Genomic DNA, 13,295 nt, shown 5'->3' on the forward strand with positions numbered 1-13,295 from the left:
TTAAAATTGTATTTGCCCCGAAGTTGTCTACGATAATACGTACCTAAGGAGCTTTTTTTATCAACTTTAGCACCTACCATAAAAATATCCTAGACCCACCACTGCATGTCTGCATGTGGGTACTCGCGGGAGTCATCGTACTCGCATGTATATATAGGTAACCTACCTATATTTATAATATTTATCGTCGTTTCGTGTACAGTCTGTCGAACGCGCGGTGGAACTTGTCGAAACATATACATACATCTCGCATACTGTAATTGCATCCCGTGGGTATTTATCTCGTGTGCACTTATACGTATATACGCGAGCACGAATTCGAAAAGACGGAAAATGCACGCGGTCGAGGAAACGAGATAACATATAATATACAATATATGTATTGTAATGGCCGAGTATTATAGACGACGACGACGACGGGACAACGACCGAAGACTATTATTGGACTTGCGCACGGGGAGGAGACGACCTACCTATGTATAGTTGCTGCATGAGATGGCGCACAAAGGGCATTCGTGTGCAGTATACCATATTATTATTACCATGTATTGTCATTACAGCGACTTATTCGGTGTTAAATCGCTCGTGTACGCGCGGGGGTGTACGTGCACACGTAGGTACTATATATTATACGTAGGTAATATCGCCAGTGTAGTTGTCGCTGCAGTTCTCGGAATAATGCTTCAGGATACCGCAAAATCGTTTTGTGCGCGAACATCGCTCGCACCGAATGGCGATAATATATACATGGCGGAAAACGAGGAGATATTCGTAGGATATATTATTATATTATAATATTATACTGTATAATATATATAAAAAAAAAAAAACGAGACGATATTCGTGAAATTCACATTGTGCGTGTGTGTGTGTGTGTGTGTGTCGATTTATTTTTATTTTTTCAAATATACGTTATACGCACATAATATACGAGTGACTGTAATATGTATATATATATATATATGCATTTGGAGGGGGTTGCGGGTTTAGTGATAAATGTGGTGTATAATAGTACCATCATATAATATAACCTATATATAATATAGTAAAGGGCAAAATGCGCTTACGGAGATTATATGTATATAGAGAACGGCTCTCCCCCTGCACCATTTATGTATATATATTATAATATTATCAAGCAAACACACCTACTTATTTACGCGCGCATTATTTATATGCGGTGTCTGTGACATTTAATCCTTTGAAATATCATTGTACGCGTTTTTAACATTGGATTTCACCGATCGAACCAACTATTTATAGGTATAGTGTTTTACTCAATCTATATAAAGGCACCTTTGAGTATCTGCGTTATGCGTCTCTGCAATATGGGTATCATCATCCCCGTGCGTTCGTATCCGATCGTTTTGTAATGTAAAACGGCATTCGTTCATTCATGAAAATCAAAATGGATCTCAATCATTATTGGTGTGCAGTATACAGTGCGATATCCGTTTGTTCGACACCGTAGAGCAGTGCGAGTAGGTACTTAATACGTACACTACACAATATACACACATTATCCGTATATAATACGTCTACTGTTTACTACGTCACTATATTATTATATGTAAAAGTGTGTTAATTCCCCTTAATGTTTTTATGTACACGTGATTTAACTACTGCCGTTTCGTCGCGTGTAATAATAATAATGATAATACACAATGTTTTATGTACATAGGTACTGCGGCGGCGCGCCATCTACGCGGAGTGTTTATTATATTATAACGTCTTTTATTATTTTTTTCCCACCTTTTACGACTATATGCCATCGGTTCCTTTCACGCATCTGTTCGAATAAAAAACAGATAAACACGGAGTCGTTTGTAATATTATCATTATTATGATTATTATTATTATTATTATTATTATTGGGTATATTGACTGGGCGCGCGCGCGGCGTATTAAAGCGATGTTCACACGTTTATATCCACATAAAAATCTCGATAAAAAACCTGCGGAATAATAACACCACATGCCACCGCCACCGGTGTGTGTGTGTGTGTGTACGGCTTTTTTAAGCGGTCAAAAATATTCATTACCCCGTTTCGTATATTATTATAATATGTTGTACTTATATAGGGTGTGTGCGCGCGTCTTTAATGAACGGAAGGCTGCTGCCGCAAAGGCGCGGAGGCGAATAACTTTGAACATTACATGCACCGGCTTAATTAAAGTTTTAAGACGCCACCGTTTCCGCTTCGCCCTCGGCAAAACTTAATAACACTCGCGCGGCTGCTTGTATATAATACAATATATATATATGTGTGTGTGTGTGTATAAACTCTAACCCGAGGAGTCTTCCCTCGCCGCAGAGCCTTTGCTCGTGATCATAATATATATATATATATATAGGAACCCCATTCGTGTGGTATATACTACCTATAAGTATACTTATATATATATATATATATATGTGCACTACACGGCGGGCTGCTGCGGGTCCATTAAGTTTAATACAATAACGTTGCGGTTTGGAATTTTTTCCTCTCCCTCTCACATACACTCACTCTCGCGCATTCTCTCTAAAGATATTTCTCGCACCGCGCTATCCGAACGCGTTTTCAAATAATACGATGATAAACCAAATTACAAGACGCGTGACCGAACTCTGTGTTCTGCTGCTGCGAGCGGTTTCTACGGAAAATTTATTTAGAAATCCCGCGCGCAACGACGTACGAACGCACCTCGGGCAGTATTATACATAATAATATATTGTATTTAGGTATATATTGTGATAAGGGGGAAGAGCCCGCATTAATACGGCCTGCACAGTCGCCATTCCCTTAAGCATAAACACACATATATATACATATAATATATATGATGTGTGTGTATGTGTGTGTGTGTGTGTGTGTGAGAGAGAGAGTGTGATGATTATAACGCGGCGAAGTCAAGTCGTCGACAAGAGTGCTGCTGCTGTACAGCCGTTGCTGCGAGCCAACACAAACACGCGGCGGTGGCCCACCCGTCGGGGGCGACGGCCGTGCCCCGACTGTTGCAGTGCAGTCGCTACGACGGGAGGAGCGACGGCTGAACATTTTTATGGAAGTTGTTCGTTTTTGTTTACTCGAGATTAAATCTGTTCCGAGACTATATCATACGATATATATATATATTATATACGGTCGTCGTTACTGTTATTGCTTTTGTTTGTTATTATTACTATTTTTCCCCCCTTTTTTTCGTTTTCTTTTTGTGACTCGAGAGAAATATAATTTAGTATTTACTGTGTTATTATTATTATTTTTTTTTTTTTTGAAAAGAGCTTTTTCGATTGCAATGACGTCGTGTATTTCAACTATACGCAATTGATTGCACACATATACAGTACTAAAAAACAACACACCGACGGAGTTAAGAATTTTAAGCATGTGTATACGCGAGTCGAAAGAGAGAAGCTGTGGCAGTTTGATAATATCATTTTATTAAATTTTTAACAATAAATTAATATATTTTATACTCACCATACAGATTTCAAACGAATTTTGAGGACTAACTGTCCAACTAAATAATATGACGTACTTTTCTATCGCTAAATTTTAATCGATACCAATAGGCATTACGTAAAAACAAGAATTATAAATAATTCCTGTCGCTGTGGTATAGGAAGTATTTAAATGAAGGAAACATGTTTTTAACACGATCTTTAATGATTTTAAATAATTGCAGGATTAAACATCATATTGATTGTTCGAATCCTCACTTACTATTATATATTATTATATATTTAAAACGAAATTAAATTCGGGCGACATATTTTTTTTATTACATAACACAATATTTTAACATGAAACAATTATAAATTACTCGAGAGAAAAATAATTCCTATCTCCGGTCTATTAAACTTAAAATGATTACAATACAATGGTTGTACAAAATAATATGACACGTACTATACGACGAGGCAACGACGGTGAAAATCATTGACCTTTTTCAAATTTAATTTAATAGTATTATGTAATAAGTATCTATACTAAAAGCAAACGAATCAGTTTTATTAAAATTTAAACATATATAACAATCGGAAAACGTTTAACTCGATTGAGAAATCGAGGTTGACACAATAATATTATGCAGTAGTATAATACCGCGACGGTGTGTGACATAATAATTGTCAATCGTGCCGGTAAAAATTTATTTTTTCTCTTTTTAATTTTATACCCGTTAAAAACCTATAAAAACTATCAGATTACAGTCTGTTTATATGCGATGAATCACGTTCGCTGTGATATCTGATGAAATTTTATTGATCGTTATATAGAAATAAAAGTAACCGCAACCGAAAACAAAATACGACGTATAATAATATATAATAGATAGAACCCGTTTAATTCATATAAGAAAATCAATTTACATAATAAGTGAATTACAATGCTAAACGATCAAATCCGAGTGTGAGATTCCCGCGGTGATTTCAAATGTACGTCATAAACAAATTATTATGAGTATAGATTGATCAGAAACATAATATTATACCCATAAGTATACAATCATTAACAACTTATAGAAAAATAATAAATTTACTTTGTTTTTGTTAATGGAGGTCGTTTATACCGGTCTATGATATTATGTACCTACCTACATATAGTGACTTATGTATTCCAAAATTATCTAAATTCTTAATATCTTTTCACTATAAATTATTAGGTACGTGTATTGTTCATTTTTTGAATGAATACTTAGTATTTTAATTGATAAGTTAAGGTATACAGGGTGATTCCACCAAGCATAATCAATCTCCCTCTTTCTTCTTCAATAATTCAGTATTCAAAATTCGATATTTGGAATTTTTAAATGTACTCAAAAAAGATATTCTTGAAATTGTTTGTATTACTTAAGGAGTATCCTGTGAAAATACAACATCCTATTTTTAAAATGACAACCTATTTTCTACAGAAAATTTTTTAGCAGATACTTTTTCTGAAAAATTTGACGCATCAAAAACAAAATTCAAACTAGTAGTTTTTCAGTTACTTAACTTTGCGTACAGAGGATAATAGGTCCATGATAATGGGTTTGGAAGATATGTGGACTATTAAAATATGAGGATTTTAGTAATCATTTATATTAATCTATCAGTTATCATAATTTATAACAATGGTACAGAATAGTGAATACTAAATACTAGATCTAATACTAAATAATATGTTTTATTTGTTAATCCATTTCTAAGGACTATTATCCTTAATATAAATATGTTTATAACTTATAAATTGCTCATTCAAATTTTGAATTAAGTACCTAAATCAACATTTTCAAAAAAAATTATCCAATAAATAATTAACAGTAAAACATTTCTGATTTAAAAAAAAACCGGAAGTTTGTATCTTCACAGCACACTCCCCAAGTAGTACAAAAAATCTCAAGAGCTTGAAAATATATGATCTTAAGTTGATTTCAAAAATTTCAAAAATCAGAATTTGAATAATTTCATTATTAAATGAAAAATAGGCGTCACACTGAGTAAATGTATGCTTTTATTTATTTTTTATACAGAATTATACAATCTATACATATTTTTAAAATAATATACCAATTATGTTTACAAAGTTAATATGGAATAAAGTGTAATAGGTACACCTATTAAAATAAACTTGCTAGATTTAAAAAAAAATGCTATTTAGAGTACCTACTTGGGTGAAAGAGTCATCTATTGATTGGACTTCATGACGTGGAACAGTCGTAGTTACTAGAGAATCAGTAGGTCATGACACCATGTTAGGATAAGGAGAGAATTTGATGTATTATTATTGGTTTTTATGAAGCTCGAAAGAATAGTGGTGAGGAGGGATATGAAGGATTTAAAATCGATTTGAATTCATCGAGGAATTTTAAAAGTGAAATTGCATTGTTGCTCATAGGAGTAGAATTTCCAAGTGTAACAAGTCGTATTTAAAGACCATTGAAGATGAGCTTTTTCAAAAAATTGTTTTTATTGTTGTAGCGTGAAACTGAAACTATCACCTAAATTTAAATATGTCGAATTAATTAAAATGTGTCTATGTTGTTAAGCACAGAAGAACACCGTCGGTTACTGTCACGCTGAAAATGCATCATGGCAAAACCGAACCGTTTAGAAATGATTTTTTTAATTTTTATTTTTGTGGTGTATTGATATATTTTAAATTGTATTCAACGTTAAAAACGTCAAATTACTTAAATATTTAAATGCAAGAAAATTATGATAACGCATAAGTCATAATAATCCCGACCACTTAATACCTGCAGGCCGAGGTAATAGCGAAAATGGATTATTATTAGCTATAATAACCGTTCCTGTTATTTTCGGTAAGTCCTATAATTTTTTAAAACATTTACTGGTACCTACATTACAAAAATAACTTATCTAAAGTGATACTTAAATATTAACGAGAGTTAGATACTTATGAGTTAAACTCACTTATTAACTATTCATATTATCATATTAAAACGACAGAATAACGTTAGACATTACTACGAATATACAATTGACTTTCTCGTTTCACCGATAAAGTATATGCAAAATTTATTACATAGTTTAATTATTTAAAAATTGTGTATAATTTATTTTCATAAAAATGAAAATATTTTATATTTATAAGGTATTTACGAACTACAACACATCAATTAAATCATTTTTAAATGTGGGCGGTCCGTGTGTTTAATATTACCTCTTCTTTGTTTTCAACAAGTAAATGACTATCCTAGGCAGTATTAGCAATAATATTATGACTTATGAGCTGATAATAACGAAAAATATGATTTTCAATGAATTATTTAATAACAGATATTTCGTGGTTGTTATCGTTTGAACATATTCTAAAAACTTAATTTTTCTTTTTTTTTAATGGCGTGTTGGTTAAACATTTATTGCGTGTTAGGTTCACTATTTAAAATTATTACGAAATAATTACAGTTGAAAAATGACAACAATTTTATTTTAACAATTTTTTTAATTTTATTTAGCTTCATGATGTTGAAGTTTAAAAATAATAGACTTATTATTTTATTATTTTTATTATTTACACTATACATTTTTACTAAAGTAAATAAAGGAAAAGCTTTTATATTATACTTATGTATAAATTATAATATTATGATGATGGCATTGATTTTACAATATCAAAATAGTCGAACACAACACCTCATCATAATTATTTAAAATATCATTTGTTTTAATAATTACCTTTTAAAAGTTAAAACACACAGTACAACGCACGATCCGTTTTTTTTCCAAGTACACGTATTCGAAAACTGATAGTTAATGTATTGGAACTTTTGTATAGGATCCAGATGGCGTATGATGATGGTTAATTCAATCGCCTATTTCATAAATAATAAATGTACCATTTACACTTTCAAACGACTTTTATAGTGCTATATACGAAATTTTACGTCTGAAAATGATCTGACAGATAAACTCGAAAATAATAGCAGGTACCCGGTAGGGTAAAGTGTTGAATATTTAAATTTCAACCGTTTGTACGTTATATACTTATATACTGCAACTCGTTCTCGCGTTTTTCCCCCCACTATTTAATACACGCGAGGACCGGAAATTTTCACTCATCGTAAATGACAAAAACTAAAATTGAAAATATTGTATATCATCGATTGTACGTTTTACAGATTTAAAAAGCCAGATAATATAAATAACATATTAAATGGGACTATGACACAATTTCGAAAGCAAAAAAACAAACGCTGCAGAAGCGCGAAATAATAAGAGAAAAATACAAAATTAACGGCGTGTATAGCAAAAACATATATTACATAAAAAGCGAAAAGTTAAATAAAAAATATAATTCAAATTGAATATTGAATTGATTTCATTTATTTATTTATTATATATTTATATATTTTATTTATTTTATGAAATTCCTCCGATGACGTAGGTTCTATCGCCATGGTATTAAATTCCTCTTATGTGTTACCAACTATAAATCGTTTATGAAATATCTCCTATGTAATAACTTCTATGTGATTTTTTTATTTAAAACGTTTTTTTCGTCTCTTGAAAATTAAAGTTTTTGCAAATGGGATATTATCTGTCGTGTACAATATTTAAAAGACAAAAACGTAGATGATGGATTTTCGTTCGATCAAATTTTGATGAGCTCATACTTTGTTTTTCTTTCGCTCTATTGCGATGGCATACCATATTAAATGTATTCGCGGCGATCGATGGACGACGGTATTATTATTGTTTTCCAGTCTATTTGGCGGTTATCACTAGCTATTCGACAAAACAAAAATTTGGCGCTATTGTACGTTACGACAATACTTATACTCGGCTGCTACTGATCCAGTGACAACTGTATCATACGTAATAATATGATGTACACATAGGTACCTATTTATATTTAGCTGGTACCTATATACGTGCGCACGTGAAAACTAAAAATTTAAATTTTCATTTCTCGTGGGCATAATATACGTATGTGTATATTGTAAAATATAACACGAACACACGTCGTGCGCATAGCAATATGATGCCTTTTTCGGATTTTTTCCACGGCGAAAAAAAAGCTTATATATTCAAAAGGCGGATTTTATGTGTGGCGATAACAATATCAATATCTTATATCGTGAGTATACACTCCGGTATCCGGTTTATTGCGCAGGTTGAACCCCATAAAAACGGAGGGAAAATACCGATAAACTCTACCTCTACATATCATAATATATATATAAATATATATATATCGACTCGTAAGCGTGTGTGTGGGGGGGGGGGGATATTCCCGGCCGGTTTATCTGTGCGACATCCCTATCTGAATCGCCGATCGGGGGAGGTTCGAAAAAATATACAATAATAATAATAATAATAATGATACGAGTATAAAATATATACATATCCTAGTATATATACATTCGAGAGACGACGCGATAACTCCCTAATATAGTATACCTCCGAGATAGTACCTATACGTTATAATATAATAGTGGTGTGATATTTTTTTTCACCATTAAAAATCCAATTCGTGTGATACATAATATAGGTATATCTCTATATAGGTGTATATTACGCCCACGATAGGTACTATATACCCAAATAAATTTAAATAATGTGCAGCTACCGATCACACGCGCACGGACATGCGCTGCAATATATTATTATGTAGACCGGACCGACGATACCGCGGTCGTGGTACTTGCAGGGCGACGGGTATAGTTGATAATGAACCCCGGTCGACCCTTTTTTCGGACGGCCGCCGTTATTAGATTATAATATTATTATGTAATGAGTGCGCGTTGGGCGCGGTCCGCCGTTAATTCGACAATAATCAACGATGCTTTATCGTCGCGTCCAGATTAAAACATAATAATAATATTGTATAATACCGTAAAGCAATATTATCCAATTATAAAAAAAACACCAATAGAACAACCCGAGTACAGCTGTGTATTTATATTATAATAATAAGAACATGCTACGATATAATGCCACGTACAAAGATATGCGCATACAACAAAGCGAGCATATTAAGACGAACAGGTGATCAAATTTTTTTCGAGAAAAACTTAAAATTATTTTGTACTCTCCTATTGTTATATACCTAATATAATATACTGATACGGATAGCTTGCTTTCGCCGAGACAAACGATGTGTTTTGAAAATTGCATAATATTGCAGTGTACACACAAAATAGCACTAATATAATCATTTCTAATGATTTTTTTAATCAAAAGAGAGAAAAACGTTGGGTTAACGTCACGGCGTTTTCAAAATACTTAGATACGCATTATTCATCGGCGCTGCATGTCAAAGTATTCTATTCAGAAAACGTGGTATATTAATATAAAATTTGAATATTTAAATTATTGTACAGATTCGCAGAAACTTGTCGGACAAACGAGTAATAAAATTCCTGCTAAAAATTACAGCCATATTTATTATACGTGCCATTCTTAATGAATCATAAATTAAACTCCAACATTTTTTAATATATATATACATATATAAGTAACACAATAACAGCAATATTTAAATTATTTAGAAACCGCAGTAATTCAAGACGCTAGTAATATAATGTTTGTTCATAATTTGTCCAATCTTTCGTGCAAAATGGTTCGTTCTAACGCAATTTGTATCTAAAATAAAATCACGAGACGCCAAATAATGTTTCGGAAAAAAGGTGCTACCAAAATGTAAGAATTGTTTTGAATTCGGAATTAGAGTTTGATTTTAAAACAGAACTTTTTGAATATTATGTAGGTATGTTTAACTGTTTGAGTGCAATATCATATATACAACATAATATCTATATGACATAAGCATAAAATAAAAGTTGTATGATTTGTAGACGAAACAACTTCAAAAATTGATTTTCTTTTAGGATCCTTGGCTCTCGTTCAAAGCGATCTGACGACAATTCTTTTGTGTTTTTAAACTCTTAAGAATATATTTTTTAAACGCGAAAACTTACACGTCATGCAATCTAGTAACGCTAAGTCGAACTACGATCCGTAGCGCCGCGCCACAGCTGCATCAGTTATCGTAATAACTCTCGTGTCGGCGAGTACATAAGTACACGTCTTATATAATATTATATCGTAAAATACTATATAATATTATAATATGTTATTATAATAACGATAGAGATCGTAGCCCTGCGTAAGGTCGTATCGTATTTCTCCACGGACGATCAAAATGTAGATTGTAAATTATAATAAATTGGACGACGTTTCGGGGCACGGATAGTGTGTATACAAACTATTTTTCGTACACTGTCGGTAAACTGTATAACATGACATTATATACCACGGTAATATATTATTCTGTAACTGCAGATGACGAGCAAAGATCTCTGTGTCTATATACGTTACAAACGATTCGTATCGCCGAACGCATCCGCCGTCTGAAATGTTTCTATGATTGTTTGCGCTTTCGTTGGAACGTTTCGTTTATACCAACCTCAAGACCTGCATCTGCAGTATGTATCCGTATTAAACGTCTGGTGTATAATAGTTTACTAGATAATATTATAATATTATAACAGAAAAATATTCGAACGGCGAAAAGCGACTACTTTATTGACATGGTATCCACGATTTTGTCGTTGTATGTGCACATGTAATATATAACCTAACCTAGCTATATTTATTATAACATTATCTATTATACTTCAACTTCTTCAGTGCAGTTGTTGTTGCGTTTGGTAGAGATTAGGATTGTTAGGACCGACCGAAGTAGTTATCTATTAGGTATCAGGGCTAGGTTATATAGTATACCTAGCCCTATATACCTAGCTAATACCATTTATTATAGATAGTGCTAGTGCTACTCAATGCTAAAACCTATGGGAATCATCCGCATTTGACGATTGACACTTATAAGCTGTCCAATTAATATTGGCACTTAAGTGACGTCACAATCCATTTGAAAATCAGTGTATATTCCATACAGTATACCTACTTAAATTTTTTTGATTTACATTGGTAAAATAGTTTTTTCTAAGTCAAAAATTTGAACTCATAATTTGAGGTTACTCATCATAAGTTTTTTATATAGAAATTAAAAAGAATCAACTATACATATTATAGTCACAATTTATTTGGTAAGCGCTCATATAATATAGTTTAAATTGTTGATAAATATTATAGGATATTATATTTAAACGAAATTAACGATTTTGTTATTGTTAAGTCGAAATTAAAAAAAAATATTAATTGTGGGGTCTTGAAACTTTTTACCATTACATAATATTATTATGTTATTATTATATTTTCCTGCACAATAAATTAAATATCAAAATATTTGAACTTTCCAATTTTAAACTATTTATATCACAGTCTACGAACCTATTCGCTGACTTCTGCGATAATAACAATTATTATACATAATATAGTAAAATATACGATGTACTCTGAAAAAAAAGTTCAACACAAGAAAATTAAATAAAATAAAATAAATTTAGAAACATAGACAACTATATATACAGTTTCCGCTCTGAACCGTTTTTCGTGTGCAATAATTTATCATTGAATTCAAATTAAACACATCTATTACAGTGACCTACTCAATGACGAAGTACACTCAAAACGTACTTTACAGCAGATCTATTTCCCAGGGTTTTTAAAAATATTTTCATCTGTGGTTGTAGGTAATTGTTATTAAATCACAAATAAACATGTAGGTACACGCAATTTATCAAGAACAACCCCCTTTAGGAAAATATTAATTATTGCAATTCAATAATATTATAATAATTATTTCTTAAATCATACTATTTATTTTTTTTCAATTTCTTCATTAGTCATTATGATTTAGTTGAGTGTAAGTCTTTACACGTATCAATGTATGTACAATAAAATGTAGGTATCGTTATATAACAAAGGATATGAGTGATATTAAATAAATACAGTGCAGATACATAAGCGTCTTGTAACGATTGTTCCTATGAATAAAAATAAAAATATTTTAAGGATTAGAAATTGACAACATTATATTTACCTATGCAAAGTTTATTAAATCTCTATTAGTGATACCTAAGTACCTACTTATATAGACAGAAAGATCTATAACTTTTAACAAAAATAGCAGTGCACTTCAATAAAACCAACCAATAGCTACTTGACTATTCGCACTCAGATGTCAGAATATATTATAAAGTCAATTTCAGAGGGGTGACGATCTCCTCCATTACCCACTAGTAAACGCGACCCTCAAACATACTCTTACTTAAATATATATATACGAAAAGGTAGGTATACTCACCGTATATTATTCTTCATTATTTATCATTATTCGTTCTTCGGTTTCCAATGTGATTCGCCGTGTTGATGAGAAATGTTTATTCTAATTTCTCGGTCTGGAAACAAAAAACAACAACAAAAAACCTATAAATTTGTTTGTTCGATAAATAAATAATAAGTCAGGTAGTGTATTCGAACATGAAATAAATTAAATATTGTTTTTTTTTTTGGTTACCGCGCGTCTTATATCGCATAACATAATATTATAATTATAATATTTTATATACATAAACATACGACACCGCAAATACATAGATGTATGGCTAACATCATTATATTATATTATGATCGGTGCACCGAGAAAATCTACACTGACAACAAATTTTTGCAATATTTTATTCGTTGTGTTTACTACGCCGCCAAACACGACTGTGTCAGTGCTAGTTCAATTCCGAGAACATCGACGTATATATGAAATAAATAATAATATCCATATTTCACGCGTGGGAAAAATGTACGAGACTATCTATTCGGCATATTTGCTACGCATATCACACGATACAGAATATTATAATACATAAATAATATGGTCGACTTGTCTCGTTCGGTATAA

The 13,295-nt window shown here is 31.7% G+C and overlaps 1 long non-coding RNA gene across 1 annotated transcript in view; it reads right to left on the reverse strand.

Annotated features, from left to right (window-relative positions):
* The window catches only part of LOC132938231 (uncharacterized), a 320,472-nt gene that overhangs the window by 104,162 nt on the left and 203,015 nt on the right, over positions 1–13,295 (reverse strand). Inside the window, exon 3 of the long non-coding RNA XR_009663892.1 lies at positions 12,705–12,798. This is a non-coding gene — a long non-coding RNA (uncharacterized LOC132938231). The remainder of the gene's footprint in view (positions 1–12,704; positions 12,799–13,295) is intronic.

This window comes from Metopolophium dirhodum, chromosome 2 (assembly GCF_019925205.1).
Source record: "Metopolophium dirhodum isolate CAU chromosome 2, ASM1992520v1, whole genome shotgun sequence".
Taxonomy (NCBI): domain Eukaryota; kingdom Metazoa; phylum Arthropoda; class Insecta; order Hemiptera; family Aphididae; genus Metopolophium; species Metopolophium dirhodum.